Source organism: Pipra filicauda, unplaced genomic scaffold (genome assembly GCF_003945595.2).
Source record: "Pipra filicauda isolate LSUMZ 115617 unplaced genomic scaffold, ASM394559v2 scaffold245_size1146780_pilon, whole genome shotgun sequence".
In the NCBI taxonomy this organism is placed as follows: domain Eukaryota; kingdom Metazoa; phylum Chordata; class Aves; order Passeriformes; family Pipridae; genus Pipra; species Pipra filicauda.
Window position 1 is genome coordinate 365,248 of NW_024104360.1, and position 13,081 is coordinate 378,328.

The following is a 13,081-nucleotide window of genomic DNA, read 5'->3' on the forward strand; positions in this document are numbered from 1 at the left end:
AATAAACCTTGACAGGGCTTGGTGCGATTATGTTGTCAATGAGTTAAAGAATGCTGCTGCCCTGCTGTAGTTCAGCTAGTCTGCCAGGGAGAGAACTTCTCCTTGCAGGTTCAGAGGAAATGGAGGATGGCATTTTTAAAGCAAGGCTGTACTCTGAAAGAGTTGCTGATGAATGGGTCAAATGACAGAGAGAAGGGTGATCTGAATACGGACCATGTAACAAAATACTATCCTTTATTATTTCATATACAGAAATAAATTTCCATATCAAATCTAATATTTGTGCCCCTTCACCCTTTAAAGTTCCTGCAGTCCTGATCTGTTTGTTGTGTTATTTCTTCTAAAGGATAGTCTGCATAATTTTGCCAGCACTTATACTATTTTATGTATGAGAACGACATCTAAAGCATTACCTGGGTAGAGAAGCCAGATTGAAAAATCAACTTTTCCAATTATTGTCTTACAGCACCGGATTTTATGTGTTCATGTTCACCCTCCCATGTAACCAAGGAACAAGACTCCTGACTGAGGAGCTGTTGTCTAAATACACTACGGACTATGGGGTCAGTGACTTCAAGCTTCATGGCCACAACCACAGTCCAGCAGCAGAGCTCACATTTTCTACCCTCAGCCTTGTGATTCAGCCACCACCGCACATGAGCTAGTACAACGTTTCCTGACATGCTGAATGTCATGAGCAAAACTCATGAGCAAAACTCTCCTGCCCCGCTCCTGAGGTTCACTCACTCAGGAAAGGTTTGATTTTTGGGTCTTTGAATTCAAGTTTATTTGAATGTTTTTGTTGTACCGAATGGTAATTAAAAGCACTTTTAAACACACTCTTTAGTCCTAAATAACAATTGTCCTGAGAATTCACCAGAAATCTTACTGATTTCTTCAAAACAAGTCCCTGAGAAGATAAAATTGATAAATCATTTAAGGATAGCACTGTGCACTGCAAAAATACTGAGGGGAGTATTCCTCACTCAGCCATCACCATTCATATGCTTCTGAAATTTGGATTTATGCAAACAGTAATTCAAGACTACTTGACCCTCTCAGCTCGATGATCATGGATCCATGTATGTGCATGAAGTTCATGAATTTTCTTTGGGTCAAACCAGATAATGTTGCTTTGTTTTCACAGCTGAGTGGCACTACAGAGTGGAGATCTGAACTCCAGGCAGTCTTATTCTTGCTTCTCACACCCCACTGACACGGGCCCTACAGGGAAATGCTTTCTGTTCATCCTGCATGATCTGTAGTGATTAGTAAGTTCAATCCTTGCTTTCAAGACATTTCTGCTGAGCATTATGAAGGAAAGCAAAACACCTGCTCTGAAATGACTGAAATGCAGTCTGTGAGAGTTATGGGTACTCCTGAGCATCTGAGGCATTGAGACTTCTGTTTTCTGATTAGGAAAGAAGAGTCCTCCACAAATAAGCACAGTAAAAGACCTTTCCCAAGTACCTGTTACAGCATAACATTAGGGCATCTTAGAAATTCAGTTCTTCTGATTAAACATGGATGCTTCCAGTGCAGGCACCTACACCTGATCAAACTGCTTTAAACTCTTACTCGAAGTCTTTACGGGGTGCACCTTTTGTCTTAAAGCAGATGCATACAATTGGTCAAAGAAGACACATCCCTGATTTCACCAACTATACACACTGTATCTCCACCAAGTGTAGTATGAGGGTCCCAAATACTCCCCTCACAGAGTTTACAGCATAATTCTTCTCACTGTACCAATTCAAAAGATAATGAGACTCCATTTTATCTAGAGATGGGGATATAAAGAATGCTCTGTGTTCTGCTCTTGAAAACAGAGAATGTAGCTACCAGCTTTGGATTATGGTAACCTTGAACATTTCTGGCAACCTGGAACTTAAGCAGGTTTGATAAGATTTTCCTGCCTTGGTTCCATGACATTGGTAGTTAAAAGGAAGAAACAACTGATCTGCTAATATGACAATGAATTATTTCCTTAAGGCTATACAGGAAGGCCGAGGCATAGCAGAGATCTGAATTCAGTCTCTGGGAACCTACAGGTTTGGGCAGGATGGGTCCTTAAAGACCTTTTAGTTCCAACCTCCCTGTCATGGGCAGGGATGCCACCCTCTAGACCAGGTTTCTCAAAGCCCCATCCAACTAGGCCTTGAACACTTCCAGGGATGGGGCATCCACAGCTTCTCTGGGCAACTTTTTCCAGTCCCTAAATTGTCCTCTGAGTATTAAGAATTTCTTCTTAACATCTAATCTAAATCTTTTCTCTCGTAGTTTGAAACAATTACCCTTTGTCTTGTCACTTTCTGCCCATGTAAAAAGTCATTCTCCATCTTTTTTATTAGCATTCTTTAAGTGCCAAAAGGCTGAAATAAGGTCCTCCTGGAGTCTTCTCTTCTCCAAGCTGAACAGCTCCAACTGTTTCAGTCAGTCTTCGTAGGAGAGGTGCTCCAGCCCTCAGAGCATCCTCTTGGCCCTCCTCTGACATCCTACAACTGCTCTGTCTTCTTCCTTTCTGCGTTTTTCCCTCTTCAATTCAATGACAGCAATATCATTTCAGTCCACTTGGAAAGCTGTGCTTCCTGACAGATAAACATTTCACTGGTTGTTACTGACCTGGAGCTTCATTAAGAGGAGGAAAAAAAACCCCAAATTGTGAAAACATTGAGTTCAATTCAAATCTCACTGATGTCAATAAAAGTCTTTCAACAAATTTCAATGAGCTATAGATCCAGTCCACAATGTTTAAGCAATAAAACACTTTGACATTCACATTAGATAGTCAATGGTCCATGATGCCACATGTGGAAGTTCTCTTAACACTGTAAAATTAATCTATTCCATGATGACAGTCAAGTATTTGCTATAACTAGAGAATCAAGGACTCATGATTTTTAATGCTTCAGTAGTAACTGCTTTCTCTGAAATGATTTATATTTTCTATGTTATAATCTACATTTCCCATACTTCCCATTTAACACATTTAATGCTGACTAGTAGAAATGCTTACAGAAAAAATCACCCATGATCTCATAAATGAAAGGGAAAAAATCACTCATGAACTCATCAAGAAAAGTAAAAAGCATTAAAAATGTTTGAATCAGGTTATTCAAAAAGATGAAATTTTGTTGTAACTGAGTAATTACGTTATGTTAAATAAGTAACAACTGACTTTGAAAAGTATGTAATTCCACTTGCTGATTATAAATTTAAATCCAGAGAAGCTTCCATTATAATGTTACTGCATAATTTCATTAGTATTTCAAGACTTGGGGGGAGAAAAACCCACCAAAAAAAAAAAAAAAAAAAAAACAAACAAAAAACCCACCACAGCAAAAAAACACCATGGAACTGGATTCTTGATCTGAAGTGTTAGGAAATAATCCAGTGATTCCTACAAGTTTTCAGACAAACCTTACTTACTGCTCCAGGTTGGCATCCTCAGGACTCCTTCTAAAGGCTAATAAATGGATGATTTATTACTCTTTAGGAATCTGCTTTAAAATTTGGTGGAAGATCAGAATGATACTTAAATAAGTTAGCTTTAAAGTATTTCCAGCTTGGAAGCTTTTTTGCCTGAAGATCTCATATGTGATACACAGAGCTGGTTATTAGGTGAAGAAACAACCCGCTATTTTAAGCCTGTGAGGACTGTTATCAAAATAGTTCCAGCCCTTAATTGGCTCTCAGCATTTTAACCTTGCAATGATTTTCTAACTAAAAAAAAATCAGTTCTGCTTTGAGTATTTTTTTCCTTTTTAAAATGTTTTCCTCCAACATATTAATTTGTCCAACATAACCACAAGCCATTAGCAGGAGAGATGTCATTCCCCTGTGTGGTAGTGTTCTCTTCTTTTGCCTTTGCAAGAGGCTTTTTACAGATTAATTATCTGCCCAACATTCTGTTTCCAGTGCACTTTACTGAATCTGAGTTTAAGGGTTATTTTTCTCCATGTTTTTAAAGCATTTTCTTCTTAATTTGGAAGCTGCTGTTGCCACAAGCCATTCTTTCACTCAGCTGCACATCCCAGGTCTGAAATTCATCCTGGCATCTGTTCCCTGAAACCTGAGCAGATGGAAGAGTCCAGGGGGGAGTACTGGTGCCAGCATAAGATACCTTTATCTCTCTGTGGTAAATGTTTTCCAACAGTAAAATTCAACCCCAGATAAACTTGTCAGGAAATCTATTGTAGTAAAGGGAAGGGGGTTGTGAGTGTACACAGTTGTATATATGTCTTGTGGAGAAAAATTAACAACTTGATATTAGCTAATCTACAGAGCAACTATATTTTCAAATGTATTTATGGCAGTATTGAGTCCTTTGACTATTTTGATAGTCCATATGATCACCTTAAGATTGTTGCACATGCCCTTTGATAGCTCCTGAGCAAGAGCAGAGTAAACAAGCGCTGCACATTTTCAGGAAAATCCGAGTAAAATATGCAGTCGTCTGGTACATTTAAGAATATAAGGACAATTCAGTGCAAACATGGGAAAGGACACAATACATATACCCTGTAAGATGGGGAGAAAAGAAATTCAGTATTTTGTCTGTTTCTATGGTCCTTCTTGCTAAGCAAATCAGTAACCCAGAGAAGCCCTACAGAAGTATTTATTTCTCTGCACCAGATACTTGGGTGCTGAATTATGTCTTCCAACATATTTTCTGAGGGTCCCTTTGGGAGGAACTAATCCCATACCACTAAAAATGTGGTTCTATGCTTTTCTAACTCATGAAATATGAATCTGTATTGCCTGAGAGCCCAGTCATAATTCCTTAGTTGGTGAGAGAGGCCTGGCTGCTGGCTGCTGAGTTGAGCAGAGTAAAGGACATCAGTTTTGCATGGAAGCACCTCTAGAGGAATAGCAGCTTTAGCTATATATTGTTACATTTCAGCTACTTAAGTTTCCTGCATTTCTTTTGGGTGGAGTACAGCATTAGCCTTCACATGGCTTCGGTTCTGAACGCCGGCAGTGAAAGGCTCCACGAGAGGGGTCTGTGTAATTGGCAAGGGTGTTCCCCCTTTGAAGTCTCTCAAGAGTACATTTCTTTTTGTGATTTATGGTTATTGTTCCAATTGTGCAAAGAGAAAAACAATATTGATGTTACATCATGCACAATATAGCATAAGAAAAATCAGCAAAGATCCCCTATAAAGCATAATACCTCCACTTCCCAAGTGAACCATTGAAAAACCATTCAAGCCAGGAATTAATTCCCCCCAGTATATATTCTTTGTATTTCCTGACTTCTTACCATCTTGCCTTTGCAGCTTTCACTGATTGATTCTGTCCTTATTTTGTAATGAAATAAGCATACATGCCAACTTTTTATTGACCAAATAACCTTTCATGTCTCCTGACTCTCCCCTTGGGTCAGGACACTGCCCAAGGTAACTCCCAAAAGTTGAGAGCCCTCACCCTACTGGATGAGGGATGGCACATTCTGGGTTACCCTTCTGAAGCTTAGGAATTCTGAAGTCAGTTGTGTAGTAACAATTCCATTTGACATCCTGAATCTGTAATCCATCAATGTTGACAAAGCTTCAACTGGTTTTGTAAAATAAATTTTGTTTGAGTATATTATTTGGGTCACTTAATTTATAAGTCTCTGTGACAGAAGCCATCAGCAATTTTTAAAAATAACATGAATTGACATATTTTGATTAGAAAGAGCCCAATGACTAGGGATGTTCTGGAAAAGGGAAAAGGAAATTGTTGTTTATATTATCAAAGAACTAAAAAATATCCCAGTTCCATTAACAGGATTTTGCTATTAAACTAATAATTTATTCAGAGACTCTTTGCATTCCTAACAGAGCAATTAGACCAGGATTCAGGGAGTTGTGCACTAGTTCAGCTGTTGTGTTGACTTGTTTGGGAGTTCAGAAAAATCATCAACATTTATATGTAAACAAAAGAAGATTAAAAGATTTGGTGGGAGCACTAAGATTTCTGTTCTTGGGAGTACTCAAGAGAAATATAATGTTCCTATTTTTTGACTAGTCACATCGAGATAATCACAAATTATTTTCTGCCTGGATTTATCCATCTGTCTGCATTTATTTAGGTTATGATAAATTCATCCTTATTAAAAAGTGACATACATGAGTAGATTTAAGAAAGCAAGGTGTTTTCCTTACGCTGTTTGAAAAATGGCAGATTTTCTGCCCACTGAATTTCATAAGTTTTAGCACTGTAACCCAAAGGATATTATTTTATTATTTTCTAAATGACACGTAGAATTTTTGGTTTAAAACTTCATCCAATAAATTATTAAAGAACTCTATTCTTTCAATTTTCATACAATAGGAAGATCCCATTCCCACAGCATCTTCCACTTATCAATCTTCTGGTTCAGTTATCCCTAGAAAGGTGAAAATATACCTTTTACTGTCATCCACATAAAGAAAGATGAAAATAACTGTTCACATAGAACCACATGGAGGAAAAAATCATCAGTGATGGGAACAATTTTTACCTGATTTCAACAGCACCTTAAGTCATGTGAGATGAATTCCATCACAGCTGCCTTCATTCAGCCCATTGCAGTACAGCATCATCAGCCACCTCAGATTTACGAAAGGCAAGTTATGCCATATTAACCTGGTCACCTTCCACAATAAAATTTTACCTTCTGTTGGCTTGGGGAGATTGGTGGCTGCTGTTGACCTGGACAGCAAAGCATTTGACACTGTCTCCCACAGTCTCCTCTTGACAAACTGTCAAGACACAGGACAGAGATGGCCTACGAGGTGGGTAGGAAACTGTCTCACTCAGGGCGTGGAGAACAATAGTTTTTACTCAGGCTGGCAGCCTGTCACATGTGGGGTCCCCTAGGGATTGATAATTGCACTCAACACCTTCACAAATGATCTGGATATCAGGATGGAAAGCACTGTCATCAAGATTTCTGATGACACCAAACTGGGTCGTGTTGTGAACACATCAGAAGGAAAAGTCATGTCACGGAGAGACCTGGACAGGCTGGAAGAGTGGATTAGTGAAAACTCTATGAAGTTTAATGAAGTACAGATTCCTGCACCTGGGATGACACAACCAGAGAGCCCTGTACAGGCTTTGGTCTGTGTGGATGGGAAGCAGCCTTGCTTAATAGGACCTGAGTTTCCTGGTGGACATGCAGCTGAGGATGAGTCAGCAGTGAAGCTGCTGAAGGAATGAAGGTAAATGGGATCCTGGGCAGCATCCACAGGGATAGAGAAGAGATCAACGCACTCTATGCTGTTCAGGCCTGGAGCACTGTGTCCATCTGTTGTCCTCACAATTCAAAAAAGACATGGACAGACTGGAGAGGGTCTAAAGGAGGGCTTGAAGATGATCAAAGGGCCAGAGAACCTGCTCTGTGAGGAAAGACTGAAGGAGTCAGGTCCTTTCACCTTGGAGAAGAGATGACTCCAGGATAATCATCACAGTATTCCAGTACTTAAAATGGCAACTAAATAAAGGATGAAAGCTCTCTCTTCACAAGGAGTCACAAGGAGAGGACAAGGGGCAATGAGAGCAACTTGCATACAGACAGGTTTCATCTTGACATACGAAGCAAACCTTTTAGTGAGAACAATCAATCACCAGAACAACCCAGAGATGTGGTAGAGTTCACATTGCTGGAGGTTTTCAAGATGTGACTATATGGTGTGCTAGCTGATCTCCCCTAAGCTTCCTTTTACATGAGAGGTTGGATCAGATGATGTCTCCACGTCTCTTCCAATCTGGGCTATTCTATGATTTTATCATATGACTTTGCCTCAATCCCTCATAGTGGTGATTTAAAACAAATTCTGTCCTACTGTTGTAGCATATATGTATACCCAGCATGCACATCTCAGCTGATGATAAACAGTAATATACCATAGCTTAACCTGAGATGAAAATCTTGCAGCTGTAGGACAGATCTAGAAATCCTTAATGGATTTAGCCAGACCGTTTTTCTAAATGAAGCTAGTGGCTGCTTACCTGAGTCATTTCAATCAGTGGGAGTAAGGACTGAAATTAAATTTCTGAAGATGGATTAAAACATTTGGCCAAATAAAAGAAGAAGGAACAAATCCCCCTAACCATTCCACATCTGAACAGGTTCTATAGTGCTCATACTAGCAGAAAAAAAACAGAGATAACTGAGAAACAGATGAAGCAATTAAAAAGGTATACTTAAAATCATCATCAACACAATTTTAATGTAAGCAAGAATCCTGTCTTTATAAAGAGCTGCTGAGTGACTCCCAGCAGATGTAAGCACAGGCAGACAGAGAATGTAATCTGTATGTTAGTGTTACAGATGGCTTCTGCAATTTTTACTGTTTGAAGTATCATACTGTCCTATGTCCCTGAGTCTCCAGGGTCCCAAACCTGTTCCTTTTTTTTTTTTTTTTTTTTTAATATTTAACACGAAATATTTTCTCCTCCATTTAACTCGTGGAATAAGGTCTTAAACCAGCAGTTCTGTGAAGCTGAATTAATTTGTGTCTGTGGAGGACTGTGAAGCACTGTGGGGAGACATCTCTTAAAACTGCAAAGTAGTTTTGCTGTTACAGTCAAACTCTCAGTGGAGTGATATGGAAAGAATGTCAAGTGTGAACAAATCTGCAGTTTGTGAATGATGCAGACATCTACTGACTGTGGTGAGCAGGTGCTGGGGTCTATCTCATCCACTCAGCTACAGAAACAGTCACTCAGCACTAATTCCAGCTTTTCTCCTTGGCAAACAGGTGTGCTGAGTTCTTAAAATACAAGGAAGAGGGTGGCATGGCAAGAGCATATTGCTTTGGTGCTGACAATTTTCTGTGTTGGATTTCACGCTGTAATGTCATACCGTGAAATGATTAAGTGGAAATTAGCATGTTTCCTTCTCCTCCTCCATTTTTTGTGCTTTGAATAAATGCAGTTTCCCAGTTTTGCCTGTTTCTATGGGTCACTTTTTCCTCAAGCCTTGAAGCAAACTGCTGCAAGGTTTTCTTGGCTTTAGTGGACTTTGGTCCACCTTTCTAGCACAAGGTCATGTACAGCATTGGCTGTAGTGCTCAGAATCTTCTTCCAGAGCTAGGCTAGATTTTCCATCCAGGTAATACTTAGTCTTTCTTCACAAAAGAAAAAACAAACAAGAAAATATGCTGAAAGAGAAAAATCTGACATAGAGATTGGTCGGCTGTAAGAAAGACCAAAGACACTGACACCTCACCTACAAACAAGAACACTTTATCCATTGGGGTTGTAAAAAGCTTCAGGATATTTATCCCAGACTGCTTTTGCTCATAAGGAGAATGGTATTAAGAATTGAATTACCCTGATAACCTCTATGGAGATGTGACACTACCAGGCACTGGGGAATCCCAGGGTTATATGGCTACACTCGGGACTGTTCTGGTTTGACGAGCAAGGAGGTGATAAGTATGCAGAAGCCTCTCTATCCACACAGCCTTTTGTGCTCACAAGAAAAAGGCTCCTTAAAAATCTTCTTTGACATCAGTGACTACAATTTTGTTGTCCCCAAGGACTGCAGACACAACAGCCCATGACATGCTTTCACAAGGTCCATATAAAACAACTGATAAAAGCAATTTTATTGTAATTTGGATCAAATTCATTATGTCGAGCTCTACACTGAAACACTGTTAGGGCTATATGACTGAAAAAGAAGTGATAACATGATGTGTAAACACTCCCACCTTTACTTATGCAGAAATGAGCCTAAGTTGTTCCCTTTAATGAAATCTGTGTTATTTATCGTATTGTCTGTGACTGGACATTTTCCTAAAACACAATAGGGTAAGATCAGTGTTCACAGATTCTGTAAGCAGGCTGGTAAGTGCCACTGAACTAATGACTCATTTTCTCTAACTGCAGAAAATAGACAGGAACAGTAGGTGTTTATTTTTGTCCTTCTTTTGATGTATCATTTAGGAAGAACTATGTGTAGAAAAAATGTGAAACTAATGAAAAGATAAATTCTTTGGACTTGACATGGCAAACTTGTGATAAGCTGGTGAAGAGCAATGGAAGCATCAAAACTTTCAGAGCAACCAAAGTTTACAGAGCAGTTAAAAAGAGAGAAAGGTTTTCTTTCACAGCCTTTATAGAAAAAATCATCACCCAAAACTTTCCAAAACTGATTCTGCCATTCACCTTACAACTGAGAAGGAATGACAGAAATCCCAGATGAGAGAGGGGATGAAAAGCAAAGCATAAAGGATTAAGTAACTCATGCAAGATCACTAAGGAAATCTGGTAGAGATGCTGCAGGGTTCCCATCACATCAGTGCAGAAATGTTAGAAATCCAAGTAGGGTACTACACAGACTTGTTTGGAAATGTTTTGCTAACATGTTTTTTTAACTGTAAAATTACCATTTGTTGCAACTTTTCATGTGACTACAAGAGTTTTCCTGAACTTTGGCCAGAAGGGATTCTTCAGCTCCGAAATAGAAATTCTAGTCAAAAACAGAGTCTAACAGTGCCTTCAGATAGGCGAGAAACAGACCAAATTGCTAATTTAATTAATATTCTACTGCTATTCAGGATGAGACAGCTGTAACAGGAGAGCCTGGGGCAGCCTGGAGGGTAAGGTGTTAGGTGTGAGTGTAATTTTCATATCACAGGTTCTTGCATTTCTCCACCAGCTAGAGACCATTCTGAAGGGCTGTCACCGTTGTTTGCTGTAGTTGATCAGTCAGTTAGTTTTTTTTTAATCATTTTAATCATTTTAGTAGTTTAATTGTTTTGACTTAAGTATTGTTCCTTAAATGGGAAAAAAATATTGTCATCCTGAAATAACATAGAACATTCATGTTTTCAACCCTAAAAAATATTCCCCAGGCAGAAATAGCTGTATCCTACATTTCATCCCAGGTTTAGTGCTTAGAGTCCTAGCGGAAAGAAGGTTAATTAGGAACAAAAACTGTGCATGGATTTACAAGTTCAGCCTCCTGCATGTTACAATCAAGCCCTGTTGACACACAGTACAAATGTCATAGTCTCGTAGAATCATAGAATGGTTTGAGTTGGAAGGGATCTTAAAGATCACCTAGTTCAAACCTCCCTGCCATGGGCAGGAACACCTTCCACTAGACCAGGTGCTCGAAGCCCCATCCAACTTGGCCTGGAACATTTCCAAGAAATGGGGCATCCAAAGTTTCTCTGGGTAACCTATTACAGTGCCTCAACACAAAGTGAATTCCTTCCTAGTATCCAATTGAAGTCTACCCTCTTTCACTATAAAGCCTGTCATCTCACTTCAGGCAGCCCATTTTGCAGATATACTTGCTGTGTACAGCTTCCAACCCTTCAGCCCTCAGCATACACAGTCTATACATCTTCCCTGCTCCTACAGAAAGCCTGGAAGAGCTGAAAGCTTGGGTAAATCGCCCTTCCTCTTAAATGTGTTTCTAGGTCATGGTGGTTTGTACTGTTTCTAATTTCTAAATGGTTATTTCTTTTCCTAGGTGGAAAAACTTCAGTGCTTAAATCGACAGATGTGTTGTTTGTCGCTGTTGTGGTTGCTGTTACCTTTTGTTTACGAGCTGGGATGCCAAACTTCCAACCTCATTTCTCATGCATTTTCCACATCATTAACTGTTTAAATTTCCTGTGCTTGGACGGTTGTTGCTTCTTACTATCAATTCTCTCCAACGTGGCTGTGTTGAAATGTAGAAACTGTTATAAAATCACAATAGAAAAAAGACCAGATGGCATCAATACCTGCTAATGTACCCCATGTTCATGCTCCAGCATGTGTCTGATAGATGGGATAAGAGCTAGCCACTGATATTCTGTTCGTGTCATCGTTTGCTGAGTTTGTTTTTTAATTAACCATATGCTCCCAAGAAAACCTTGAAAGCATTTAATGTGGTTCCCCAAAATACATCTGCAACGCACCTTAGAAATGGACAGCATTTTAAAACATAACCCCTTTTCCTTTGTAAAGAGGAAATACATCTTATGAGAAGAAATTGAACAAGTTTCTATTCCTGTTTCTTCCCTAACTGTTTTCTAAGAGCCATCAGTTCACATGTTTATTGGTCTCTAAGCTGCACAGTCTCTAACGACATGGTTACATTATGCATTTTTTAAAATCCAAACATTTTTAAATCCAAATAATTATCAATATGACCAAAAAGTAGTTGGAGTCACTTTCATTGTGCAGTCTCCTTAGACTCCTGACACCTCTTAGACGTTTATGAAAGCAGTGCTGGATGCAGACTGTCAGTCACTGACTTTCTGTGCAGTCAGTGAGGAAAAACAGTACCATCCCTGAAATTTGGTATCTGTAGTAAATGACTAAATATGCCATCCTAGTTATGCTTTTCTACCATTCATGCAGTCGGCTTCCATCTGGCAGCCTTAGGTAGCAAGTTGCTGGATTTGTTCCATGGTCCCACCACTGTACTCACCGTGCTCTCTCACGTGTACTCAAAGTAGAGCGATGACGCTCACGGCAGAGGAATTATTTCTGGGGTTTGTGACTACAGGTCACTCTTATAGGGAAGGGACAGCTTGTCATGGCAGGGAGGAAGGCAATTTTATGTAGGTTTTACTGATGTTAGTTTGATTCTAACAAAAGAGTTAGAGCAGTCTGGTTTTCCTTGTCTTAATGGGGATCTGAAAGTATCCTAGAATCGTAGAATATCCTGAATGGAATAAACCCAAAAAGGATCATTGAGTCCAACTTCTGGCCATGCACAGGACAGCCCAAGAATCCCACCATATGCCTGAGAGCATTGTCCAAACACTTCTTGAATTCTGTCAGGCTTGGTGCTGTGACACTGCCCTGGGGAGCCTGTTCCAGTATGTGTTATTTGTATTTCCTTGTGGCTTTTAGAGCAGAATTTGTATTTCCTACCTTCCCAAAACTTACCTAACTAAATTTCATATCCAGCAATGTAGTCATTGACATCTGAGCAAGTTTTTTGTGTTCCTGTTATAGTAAATAGAAAACAAGTCCACAGAGTCAGTGAAGCACAGGGTGAGTCATTTAACCAGACGTAGGTATCTACTTTGGGATGACATGAATCACCTCCTTCATTGATCATCTAGAAACCCAAGGCCAACTTTTAAAGATGCTG

At 39.4% G+C, this 13,081-nt stretch overlaps 1 long non-coding RNA gene across 1 annotated transcript; it reads left to right on the forward strand.

Moving 5' to 3' along the window:
• Positions 1-11,103: 11,103 nt before the first annotated feature.
• Positions 11,104-11,919, forward strand: LOC120323366. Its single transcript, XR_005563734.1, has 3 exons — positions 11,104-11,160; positions 11,258-11,375; positions 11,462-11,919. It is a non-coding gene; the product is annotated as an uncharacterized LOC120323366 (long non-coding RNA).
• The last annotated feature ends 1,162 nt before the right edge of the window (positions 11,920-13,081 follow it).